Raw genomic sequence first — 13,189 nt, forward strand, 5'->3', positions numbered from 1 at the left:
TTTGGATCTGGAAGTTTGGCTCAAGCCTATCTCTATGGTGAACAGAATTCAGGTGCTGAGTATGGGATCAGGTTTTCTAATGCATTCTGGGCTCTCGGCACTGCTCTGTCACTGCATTCCCTTGGAAGAGGGTAACACCCAGCTGGAATAAAGCCAGTGTAGGCAGCTTCCATACCACTTTCCCCCACAGTCCCCCACCTAAGGGGCATGTGGGGATTCTGTTGGGGGCTGCTGAAGTATTACTATGTGCTGGCAATTTCTAGCTGGCAGACGGACCCTTGGGGGCTGTTAACAGCTAGCATAGGATAGAGCAGCTTCAAGGTTGCTCTAATCTACTTGGGGCTAGCATAGAACCAGTCAAGGACTGCATTAACTTCAATGGAGCTACAGTTGTTCATATCAGCTGTGTGTCTGTCCCAGAGTGAGTGAGTGGAAGGCAAACAGACTAGGTTTACCTAGAGAAAACTACGGCTAGTGTAAATGGATGTAGTGCCATTGGAATCAAACTCCGGTTTACATCAGCTGAGAATAGGCTAAATTCCCCATTCACTAACAAAATCTGTGCTGACTTGTGAAATTGCAGTCAGTCATATTTTAAATGAGAGTTTGATGTATACCCCAGTCTCTCCCTTGCTCTGCCTGCCCAGCTCTGCATTCTGGGCCCTGTGCACCAACTGCTCGCATTATCAGCACTTCAGCAAACGATTTTCTGCCCCTTCTTGGTGTTTTAGGGTGTGTGATTACAGCTGGTTGGGAATTTTCTAATGAAACTGGCTTCTTCACAGGGATGTGCACAAGGGGGGCAAGCAAGGGCAAGCGTTCCTCCGGCCCCGGGGCCACAGAGGGAGAGCCATCTCCTGCGGCTGCCAGGGAAAAGCGAGCTCCACCAACCCTGGGGAAGTGAGGGCAGGGGGGCGGGGAGGCAGCTCCATCTGCTGTAGCGGGGAGAGTCAGCTCCTCTGAACCTGGAGCCACGGAGGGAGATCCAGCTCCTCCAGCTGCCAGGAGAGAGCCAGCTCCACTGGGGCTGCTACGGGGAAAGGCAGCTCCTTCAGCCGCAGGGGGGAAGAGGAGAGGCAGCTCCTCTAACTGCAGGGCCCACAGAAAGTGCCCCTCCAAGAGCAGCCAAATTTGTATTCCTGTGCACACCCCTGCTGCTTCAGTAAACGCTGATTCGTGTGCATGCACATCCACGTGCTCCTCCATATGTGCTTGCTCATGCACACAAGCTCACCCATACGTGCTCTCACACATGCCTTCATATGTGCAGCAAGCTTACATGTACGTGCCCACACAGTGTGCCTGCACCTATGCTCACTAGTACAAGCTAATGCTATGCATATGTGCACCTGTACAACTCGCTCATCTGTACATGGTCGTAAAGTGTGTGTACACACATGCTCACCTGTACAGGCTCACAGTACACGCACACTCACAGGTATGCACTCACAGTGCGTGCACACCAATGCTCACCTATATGCGCTCACACAGTGTGCATGGTGACAGGTTTCAGAGTGGTAGCAGTGTTAGTCTGTATCAGCAAAAAGAACAGGAGCACTTGTGGCACCTTAGAGACTAACAAATTTATCTGAGCCTAAGCTTTTGTGGGCTATAGCCCACTTCATCGGATGCATGCAGTGGAAAATACAGTAGGAAGATATAGATACACAGAGGGCATGAAAAAATGGGTGTTGCCATACTAACTAGAACAAGAGTAATCAATTAAGGTGGGCTATTATCAGCAGAAGGAAAAAAACCCCTTTTGTATTGATAATCAGCCACACTATCAGAGGCTCGTTCACCTGCACATCTACCAATGTGATATATGCCATCATATGCCAGCAATGCCCCTCTGCTCTGTACATTGGCCAGACTGGACAGTCTCTATACAAAAGAATAAATGGATGCAAATTAGATGTCAAGAATTATAACATTCAAAAACCAGTCGGAGAACACTTCAACCTCCCTGGTCACCCAGTTACAGACCTCAACGTCATAACACTCCAACAAAAAAAACTTCAAAAACAGACTCCAACGAGAAACTGCAGAATTGGAATTAATTTGCAAACTGGATGCCATTAAATTAGGCTTGAATAAAGACTGGGAGTGGATGGGTCATTACACAAAGTAAAAACTATTTCCCCATGCTAATTTTCCCCCTACTGTTACTCACACTTTCTTGTCAACTGTTGGAAATGGGCCATCCTGATTATCACTACAAAAAGTTTTTTTCTCCTGCTAATAATACCCCACCTTAAGTGATTACTCTCGCTACAGTTGATATGGCAACACCCATTTTTTCATGTTTTCTATGTATATATATCTTCCTACTGTATTTTCCACTACATGCATCTGATGAAGTGGGTTTTAGCCCAGGAAAGCTTATGCTCAAATAAATTTGTTAGTCTCTAAGGTGCCACAAGTACTCCTCATTCTTTTTACAGTGTGCATGCAGACATTCAGGCAGTGCAGACTCACTCAGTGCGCACACACACCTATGCATGCACATAGAGCAAACACACACACACATACTCACCTGGCTGTACATGCATGTCATGGGGTTCAAACTCCACTGGTGGTGCCTCCTGCTGGCCATCCTGAGCATTAGCTCTGGCCAGGCACCGGGCCCTCCTCTGCATCTCTCCCATCACCCTCTTGCCCTGCGGACCTCACTCCAGAACTGCAGCCTCCTCTTCATGACTTGGCCTTCTGGCTAGGTCACCATAGGTGTTCCCTCTTGGGGGTATCAAAGTCCCTCTTGACAAATGGGCTCTGGCAATCTGCTTGCTCACTGCCCTGCCAGTGCTACTTTGCCAGAGACTGGTAGGGAGACCCAGGCCCACCCTCTACTCCAAGTCTCGGCTCAGGGGCCCTCTCATCAGCTGCCAAGGTTTGACCTGCCCCACACCTCGCTGCTTTTCCCAGAGCCTTGTCCTGTGTTCCTGACTTCCCCCATCTCTGGGTTCACCAGCCTCCCAACTCCCTCCTCCCAGGGTGTGATTGTGGGCTGTCCTTTATAGTCCCAAACATACCTCCCTTCACCCAGGGAGTGACTTCAGACTTCTTCCCTGTAGCCCCCTCTATTGCCAGCTTCCTGGCTTATATAGGCTGCCCCAGTTCCTGTTGTGCTGAGCTTGTTCAATGGAAATGCTTGCTCCTTGTCTCCTTCTCCAAGTGCAGCCTGGGCAATTAATTGGCACACACACTTACACACTGAGCATACATGCTCATACACTGAGCACACACACACTCACGCTTATGCACACACAGTGCACACACTCCCATGCTTACATGTGCCTGCACGCACACACAAGCTCCCACACACAAGCTCACACACACTATATAAGCAAGGCATTGCAGTCCTGGGGTGGGAGGTTGCTTTACTCTCCATAGCTTCACCCAGCATCTGCCTCTGTCTGCTAGAAGAGAATCACTAGTCTCCCAACCCATCCAAAGCCATCCAGCTGTGTGATCACCAATACAGGCAAAGCAAGCCTGTTCATATGAATGATGGTCAGGATCAGGGTGCTCAGCAGCGTGCCCTTCATGCCAGGGCCGCCCTGGGGGGGGGCAAGTGGGGCAATTTGCCCTAGGCCCTGCAGGGGCCCCGCAACCCCTGGCCTAGCGGTGGTCTGGGTCTTCGGCGGCGTGGGGCCCTTCAGTGCTGCCGAAGACACAGAGTGACTGAAGGGTCCCCTGCCGCTGAAATGCCCCGCGAGCCCTGGCCTGATGGCAGTCCAGGTCTTTGGCGGCATTTCAGCAGAGGAGGCCCTTCAGTGCTGCTGAAGACGCAGAGCAACTGAACACCCCCCCCCACCACCACCACCGAAATGCCGCTGAAGACCCAGACCGCCATCAGGCTCCCCTGCTTTGCCCCAGGCCCCCTGAATCCTCTGGGCGGCCCTGCTCCATGCTACCTGGCAACGGTTTGACAATGGCACCAGCTCTCAAAAACCAGCTGGGATGGCTGGAGAGGAGTCACGGGACTTGTTTAGTTTAAGCCAAAGTCCCAGAATTCCAGTCAGTTCCAGTAGGCATCCCACCATGTACTGCGAGAAGCCCCAGAATGCATAGAGCCTCATGGTGGAACATTGCACCATGGGATAGCTGCCCAGAATGCTGCTCAGCAATGATTGCCAAGGGAAGTATCTTAAACTGGCATAAACAATGCGGAGTGGATGCACTGCTTTAGGCTCCTTCTCCCTCATCACTTATAGTGGAAAAACATGCTCTGAAAACACTTTCTCATGCAGCCCAAGCTGTTGCTTCTCTCGCCAGCTGCTGGCCACTAGCAGCACTGCAGGACGCTGCTGCCTGTATTCTCCTTCCTGTGCTTTCAAACCCTTTGCTATTTTCCCTGGAGGCTGAGGATGGCATTACTGCCCCATTTATGTGGCTTCGGGGCTAGGAACCAGCCGCACAGGCAGAAGCTCACAAAACTGAGGGTGCCGTTTTCAGCTGAGTATCCTGATGACTCATTTGATGCGATAGAGGGACGTATGGCTCCCAGGGTCCCATTTGGATCTGGTTATTATTAGTCATTCTGTTCAGAGTAGCAGATAAGTGCTTTATAAAACCCAGAACAAGCCCAGGGCCCTCACCCTGCAAATAATCACAGTGTAACTTAGACACACGTGGCACACAAAGCAACAGTTCAGTGTCTGATCCCAACTCCCTGAGTGTTCGCAGCTCAAACACTCATTTTATAAGGGGATCGAACCAAACTCTGGATCTGAACTGCCCAGAGCTTTGTGGTGCTTTAAAACTAGATCCAGAGTTGTGGCTTGTGCCCAGGACTGGTTTGAAGAAAGTTTTACCTTAATCAGAGAGAAGGCGAGTGAGAGGTGTTTGCTGGGTGAAGTGTAGCCAAAGGAAGGCTTTGAACAGGAGAAGTTGTGCTCTACTAGATTGACCAGATAGCAAGTATGAAAAATTGGGACGGGGGGCTGGGTAATAGAAGCCCATACCAAAAAAAAGCCCCAAATATCAGGACTGTCCCTATAAAATTGGACATCTGGTCACCCTATGTGCTAGTCACATGGTGAGTGGGACACTGTTATTGACAAAAAGGTGTAGCCAGTTGTTGTTTGACTCCACTCGCGGCTCGTTCTTAGAAGTGTTCAAGAGCCCAAATAACCAAATGTAGCCACAATTATTGTTTAAAGAGAAAGCTGGACAATATGAAAAGGAGATACACGTTCTCTCCTTCTGGGAAGCAATGCTTAGCTCACCGCATGGTCACCTTGCACAGAAGGTGTACTTCAAAGACACGCGTTTCTGCCAGCCGTATTTACAAGATGATTTTACAAGTTACAAAACTCTACCTATCACTAAAATCCTGCCCACCAGTTCGTTACAGTGCTGTAACTGCTTGTTTTTTTCTGTACCTTATTTACCATAGGTTTCTCTATGTTCAGGCCATTCCCAGCCTGTGCGAGGCCTCCCCAGTTATGTATCTTGGCTTTGACAGGGTTCCTGTTTTCTATGGCCAAAATATTGTGGGATACTTGGCGTAGGTGAACGGAATAGTGGGGAGAGCCTGATACATTCAGCCGACAATCTCAGCACTTTTTATCTATCTATAATGCATTTTATGATGTTAATTCCATGCACATAACACCCATTCATGTGGCATATGCAACCCCTAATGTGTATGTATTGGCCAACATGGGTCACTGCAATAACATACATGTTAATGTACAGCCAGCACATTCAGGACCTGATCTTGAGGGGTGCTGAGCACCAACAACTCCAGGGAAATTAATGGGAGCTGTGGGAGTTCATCTCCGCAGGATCAGGCCCATAGGGCTCTGGATCAACCTTTGGAGGAGCAAACAGTACATCCAACATGTGGATTGGGAGCCATGATTGCACCAGGGTAAGTGACAAGTGGAAATATGTTTGTTGGCCTTCACTTACAGTAATTCCTACCAAGGTTCATCCCTACCAAGCATTTCAGCACCTGAATCCCTCCTACCCTATTCAGATCCGCTCCTGGGCCCTTATACTCTGCTTCTGAACCCCCCTTACCTCCCAAACTACTGCAGCAGGATCTCACCTGCATCAGGAACACAGGGTTTGGCCCCTTAGTAAGTCCCCTTTGTCCCTCAGTTTACCCACCCGTAAGATTACTGAGCCTCACCCCAAAGTCCTAGCTTGGGGTTTCCTCCCGCAAATCCCCCATTGTTGTCAATGAGATTTTTGCCCAAGTAAGGAGTGAGTAAATGCTATTGAGGTTTGGGCCTATGCCCAGGATACATGTAGAGCTGAATGCTGAGAGTCACAGGGTGACTAGCCCCTTTAAGAGAGAGTCGCAGCATGGCTCTGACTTCTCAGCTGCCTCCCAATTTGGCTTAAGGGAAGGCACCTGGGCCACACGAAAAGGGAGGCAGGAAAAGGGCACATGAGAGTTGCCTGAGGAAGAAGGGAGAGACCCAGAGAGAAACAGCAATAGTAGTAGTAGTAGCAGCAGCAGAGCAGAGCTGGACTGCATCGCACCAGGGAGCTGTTAGCAAGAGCACAAGGTGAAGATAGTTGTTGGCAAGGAATGGTCAGAGCTGCTGAGATACAGGCGAGCTGGTGCAGAGGCCCCACGGAGCCAGGAGAACCAGTCTGGGGTGAGGAAGCAGAGACCAGAACAAGAGGGTTGATGCTGGAGGGTGGATCCCGGGAGCAGGGATAAAAGTCACGGGCAGGGGGGCCTGTGGAATGGAACACTGTGGGGAGACACCTTGTGGTGGAGGGCTGTGAGACGCTGAGCCCAGGGCCCGTGGGGTGGCCCTGGTGGGATGTTCCCCGAGCAGGGAAGGACTCACAAGCGAGGAGGCCTATGGAGTGGATTGGAGCTCTGTGGGGGCCCTTCTCATGGGAGACCTGACTTGGGGTTCCCAGAGAAGTGCTGTGGCAGAGAAGCGAATCTGGGAGCTCATGGGTAGATGGCCTGGAGGGCAGACCCTTGAACAAAGGCAAAAAGGCTGGGAGCAGGCAGGAGATGGCCTGTTGGGAGAATGAGTGGGGATGAAGTTCCTGGAGAGGGATGGGAAACTTCTGTGATCTGTGGCACTTTAGGGTGCGGGGAAGAATGTTTTTATCACAAGGGCTCTGCAGATTATTTCACATGCTCGTGAATAAATTATCCCCAAAGATGGGGCTTTGAATGGACCCTGGGAAAGACTGTTCCCTTTTCCTATGGAAACTGAGGCAGGCGTATTGGTTATGCCACGGCCTGCTCCAGGGAGGGCGCTTTAGGTGAGGACTACCCTGTTACAGTGAGGTCCCTATCGCTGGCCTCCATAAGTGGCATTCTTAATAATACAAATACCCAGGCTCTTGAGTAGCTGCTACCTCACTGCCAGAGCTCAGGCCTCTGACCTCTGCTAAGCCCACACCTTGCGTGGCCTCCTGGCATATGATCTTTGTCAAGCCTGAGTTAACAGTAAGGTAGTGCTGCAGGAAGAGCATCACTGGCAACTCACTTCACCCTGGAGCTCAGATTCGCTCTTGATAGAGTCATATCAACAGTAAATTCTACTGCTGAACACCACCAGGAGCACGCTGGGCCCAGAAATCTTTTCATCTTGGGCTAATGCACACTGTCAAATGCACCGATTGTTGCCTTAATTTCACTAGCAATGCTCTTCTTCTCCTGAGCAGGCCGATTCCACTTGCAGAGATAGATGCTTCTCTCCCCTCGCTCTCCCTTCCCCGCAGTCTCTACTCGAGGAACTGCAATTGACCTGTTTGATGTTGCGTTTTAAACCAGGGAGCTATTATTCTGGAGCCATGGTACAAGCCAAGAGCCAGGTTGTGATCTCGCTTGCACCAGTGTAAATCTCCAAGGTTGTGCAAATCCCACAGAAGTGTGATCCGAATCAGAGCCTCGGCACGTGAAAAGAGAAGACATAGAATATACGGGAGCATGGATAGCAGCACACAGACGTTGATTTAGCTACATTAAACCCAAAGACAGGGGCCAGATTCCAAGATCAGACTCCCAGGACATGTTAGAAACAGATAATTTCAAAGAGTTGGGATGAGATTGTCCCAGCGTGGGGTGGGATGGGGGATGTGCAGCTACAAGAAGCCCATTTTTCACTGTCATAACATAACAGCCCTAACACACTACACTAATGTAACCCTTCTGCCCGTCTGAGTTGGCAGCAACAAGGGCCAGGTTCAGTATCTAGGGGTTCCGTTTCAATAACACAATGCAAAACTGGCTCAAACCCTCATCCAGTGACCTGGGACAATTACATACCACCCCTCGGGTGCCTCTAGGAGGAGGAAAACAATGCGGCATTATGTTGGGGAAACACCACAAACAGGATTCATAACACAAACCATGAGCAAAAGACCCACCCCCAAGCTAGTCTGGCAATGTCCTTTTCCCCTCAGGGGCTTAAGTCCAGCCACCCAAAAGATCACCCCAAAGTCCCAAAAGTCCAACACCCCAAGAGTCTCTTGAGTCCAGCAACCCAAAAATCCCCCCAAAAGTCCAACAACCCAAAAGTCTCTGTCCTTGGTCAGTGCAGGCCCAGAGTTCAAAAGCTTATCTGCAGAGTTCTACACCCCCGCCCTCCCGAGAGAGTAGGAAAGAAAGAAATGTAGAAGCAAAGGAAAGGGATGAGTGGATTGGAAAATATCAAGGGGTTCAGAAAAGTGACGCAGAGCAGAGTAGATGAAAAAGGGGCCCCGGGACTGAGAAGTGAATGAATGATTTGGGGTTGTGTCTGAGTTTCTCTTGGTTACCACCCGCATGGACTGGGAGCTGAAAGCATCTCCGATAAGTCTCCCATGCTATAGCTTTGTAATGATGCTGGAGTGTAGTGGAGGCAACAGGCAAATCCTGGAAAGGGAAGGCAAGACCTCCTCAGGGACTATTTGAAACCAGATGCCTTTGAATTAGAAAAAGGCACGATCCAGCTCAGTATTTCAGCTAACAGTTCAACCCCCCTGAGGGTCAGCTGATTTTTATAACTGGATCGAGTGATTATTTGGGGCTTGTTTATAAAAACTCATTCTGGTGCTGAGACTTTCTGCAGTTATAAATGCTTTGAAATGTGCCCATCCCTAGTGTCTGTAGGACCTTAACTCACCTGTTACTTGCTATCTCATGGCACAGGGGCGCTCCTGTACTCGACACTAGTCAGTGGTTAGCTGCATGACTAAGCCTCAGCAGGGCCGGCGCTACCATTTAGGCAGCCTAGGCAATCGCCTAGGGCGCCTGAATAAATGGTGGGCGCCATTTTGCCGGAGGGGGCGGCAGGCAGCTCCAGTGGAGCTGCCGCAGTCGTGCCTGCGGAGGGTTGGCTGCTCACGCGGCTCCGGTGGACCACCCGCAGGCACGACTGCGGCAGCTCCACTGGAGCCGCGGAGCACCAGACCCTCCGCAGGCATGACTGCGGCAGTTCCACTGGAGCCACGGAGCACCAGACCCTCCGCAGGCACCACTGCAGCAGCTCCACCGGAGCCGCGGGACCAGCGCGTGGGTCAGCGAAATTGCTGTCCGCCTAGGGCGCTAAAACCCCTAGCGCCGGTCCTGAGCCTCAGTCATCATGTCTGCACTGTAGGAGTAGCCACACACTGCTCATTAAACTCCCAAAGTCCTCTCCCACTTGCATGGGTTCTATGTAAAAACTAGGGCCCCGATCCTGCAAACACTTATGCGTGCAAATAAGTTTAAGCATCTGAGCAATCAGACAGCATGCAGTGGAGTGCCTCATGTGTTGAAAGGTACTCACGTGTTAGTATCTGCAGGCTCAGGGCTTAGGATGGATCCTTTGAGGCTGGTCAATACCTCAGTTGGCCCAAAGCCCTGGATAGGAATCTGGAGGCAGTGACCCAGGTACATAGATACAGCCCTTGTGTCTCACTGTCCACACACCCACGTGCCCTACTTCCATGCCGATTTTAATAATTGTTTCCGAGTGGTGTAAATGAGGCCACAGGGCTTGTTTTATCACCAGTTCATGTGCTGTTGTTGCAAGGCAGGCATGGATCACACATGCAATACAGCCCCTCCCCAGCCCGCCAGCCTGGGGCTCACACAGTGAGCTGTTTGCTAGCATGGAATTCCACCTTAAAAACCAAAAAAGAATAACACGTGAGGGGCTTTCCTTTCACTGTGGTGGTTTGATCGATTTTCTGACATTATCCAAAGACTAGGCTCGCCACCCTTCTAAAAGCTTCTCTTGAAAATAAAGATTCATTTAATTCCCTCTGTTTCAGCTGAGACTTGAGTTTAAAGCACTTTCATTACTAGAGCTAAACCAATACTGATTTCAACTCAGGCTGATTTCAGTTGATTGGATCCCACACACCTCCTTCTCCAGTGCTCCTTCCAGATTGATCTGAATTCCAGGGCCTCAGCACAATGGTTACCAATGCCTAGAACAGAGAGTGAAGGGCCCGACTTGCAACATTACACAACATTATACCAGTATAAGCTAAGGTGGGCATCCTGCTCAATGGTATCAGAGGCCTTTATTCACTTTAGCTGATGTCACTTGGGAAGAAGTGTAAACTAAGCTGAAAAAAAAAAGCCGATCTTATACCAGAATAAAGTGTCCACACGGGGGCTATTCTGGTACAGCTAGATTGGTTTAACTTCAGTGTAACTAGTAAAACGTTTCCATGTACACAAGCCTGCAGGCTGTTGCTCTGAAGGGATCATCGTCTGAGGCCAGTGAAGTCTGAATGGAAAGTGTGAATGATAAATAACTTGTTAATCCTTGGCAATGTTTCACAGCTGATGGGCAGCCAAGTCCCTGTGTTCTCTTTGTTGTCACACATCTGCCTTGCCTGGAGTGTCCCCTGTTCCCTTTGGCCTAGATTGGTCAGCCTGTACCTTGGCAATTACGGTCCCTGCTCCCACCTTCCTCCCTTGTCTCTTTCACTCACCAAGTCCCGTACTGACACTTCCCCTGGTGTCTCCTATCCATTTCCAGCCTCAGCCTTGTAGCCAATTATTTCATTTAATAGAGGAGTTGTTGTGGTTAAGTATAATTAAGTCAGGTGTGATGGGGAGGTTTACATAGGATAGTATTATGGGACTATAACACCAAGTATATCAATAAGTACTGCAAGGCCTGGAGGGTGAAGCCTGTGAGATTTTAGTTTAGCCATGTTAGGTCTTAGGCCTATGGATGGTCGACATAAGTGACCCAGAAATAACTGTGGATCAGTAAAGTTACAAGATTCCTGTAAAGAATGTGCCCAGGGGTGATGTTCAGGAAAATATGCCATAATGTCTAGACTGCAAGACATGAATGTAACATCATGGGAACTTTTGCAGGAACCTCAGGTTACCATGGGGATGCATTTACCTAGATGCATAATGGAAATAAGGTAGGGTTGCCAAGCCTCCAGGATTGGCCTGGAGTCTCCAAGAATTAAAATTAATTTTTAATTAAAGATTATGTCATGTGATGAAATCTCCAAGAATACATCCAACCAAAATTGGCAACCCTAGAATAAGGGGAACTAAGAGGGGCACCCCAACCTTTATGGGGTGCAGAAGTACAGATAAGGAAAAGGGGATTGGAACTCTTGTACATATGCATAAGGTGGTGGGCTTGGTTAGAACCCAGGATAAAAGGGTTTCCTGCCCTGGGATGGATAAGATGGGAAGGCCCCATCAAGAGACCCCCCCACCAAAGGATGGCCAACTGTTGAGAGAACCGTGAAGCTCTCTGATATTGCTGGCTATGTGAGTATGAACACATAGCTGGGTATTGCTCAGTGTTGTCTGTGATTATGACACTGATTATCTGTGGAGTGGAACTTGCAATAAAGACACAATAGCTCATGCTATGTGCAGTGTGCTGAGCGGCTCTGTGGTAAGGTATAACTAGTAAGCTGTGATGCTCTGTTCCTTCGGGAACAATAGGCTGGGTAATTGTGTGGATAGGGGCCTGCGACACTACAGGGGACACGTGGAGGACACAGGGACTAATGTGTGCCTGTTGCTAACCTGTACAGAGACAGCAGGGCCCACTGCAGCCAAGGGAGAATGTTTGTGTTGCCAGTAACTAGTGGTGTCATGGAACTGAGCCCAGGCAGGTACAGACAAGGCTCCCTCATGCTAAGGGCAGGTGGTAGCGAGGTGCTTCACAAACATGGGTACCTCTGGTCAGCAACACAGAGACCTGCTCCTCCCACAATCCCTCCCACCATCCCAGGAGGCTCTCTCTGTTCCCCCTAACCCCTCACACCAGCATGGGGCACTAACTCCCCCAAACATCTCCCCAAACTGGGAGACCCTTTCCTCCCCTAGCCCCTCAAACCTGCCCCTGCACCTATTCCCCTCTCTCAATCTGTCACACCAACCCGGGGCACCCGCTCTCCTTCCGAAGCCTCATGCCACACTGGGAGAGCTGCTCCATTCCCTCCATATCAGCCTGGGGGAATTTTTACCTAGGGAAAATGACCTGTCCCTTAGTGAAGTGGAATATTCCTTGGGAGCTCTTGTGAAAACACTGTAGCCAGTCCCTGGGTACAGAGGGATGTTCAGGGAATCAGATGGAGGGGGATATGTAACAGTCAGACCAGTCTCTGCCCAGCCTGCTTATTAGTGCCTTTCTGGGGTTGGGTTCTCTGGGATGTTCTTTCCCCATGCAGAACACCCCACTCTCTCAGTACCAAAGAGGATGCATAGCCGTTACACGGGAGGAACGATCATCTCCCCCCATCCCCCGCCCCAGGAGAGCTGGGCAAATAACTAATCTCTTTAGTCATCTATCAATTCCAAAAAAATCAATTTCCAAATTTTTCCACAAATCAAGAAGTTAAAAAAAATTCACTTGATGTCAAACTAAGCATTTTGTCTGACCCAAAATGAAACATTTAACTTTGGTTTGGGCTTCTTTTTTTTTTAACATTTAAAAAAATAAAATGGAAGGAAACGTCTCATGGAAACAGCATGTTTCAAATCAAAAGAAATGCTTTGGTCAGAAAATGTTGAAATGTTTGGAGTTTTGGGGGATTTTTTGGGAATCCAGGAAAAGTTTGTGAAATATCTTGGTCAAAAATCAAATCTACTAGAATTCTTTGAGGGGGTCAACAAGCATGTGACTGGGACTTTTCATCTTGGAAAAGAGGCGACTAAGGGGGGATATGATAGAGGTCTATAAAATCATGAGTGGTATAGAGAAAGTAAATAAGGAAGTGTTATTTACTCCTTCACATAATA

Source organism: Gopherus flavomarginatus, chromosome 12 (assembly GCF_025201925.1).
Source record: "Gopherus flavomarginatus isolate rGopFla2 chromosome 12, rGopFla2.mat.asm, whole genome shotgun sequence".
Classification (NCBI taxonomy): Eukaryota; Metazoa; Chordata; order Testudines; family Testudinidae; genus Gopherus; species Gopherus flavomarginatus.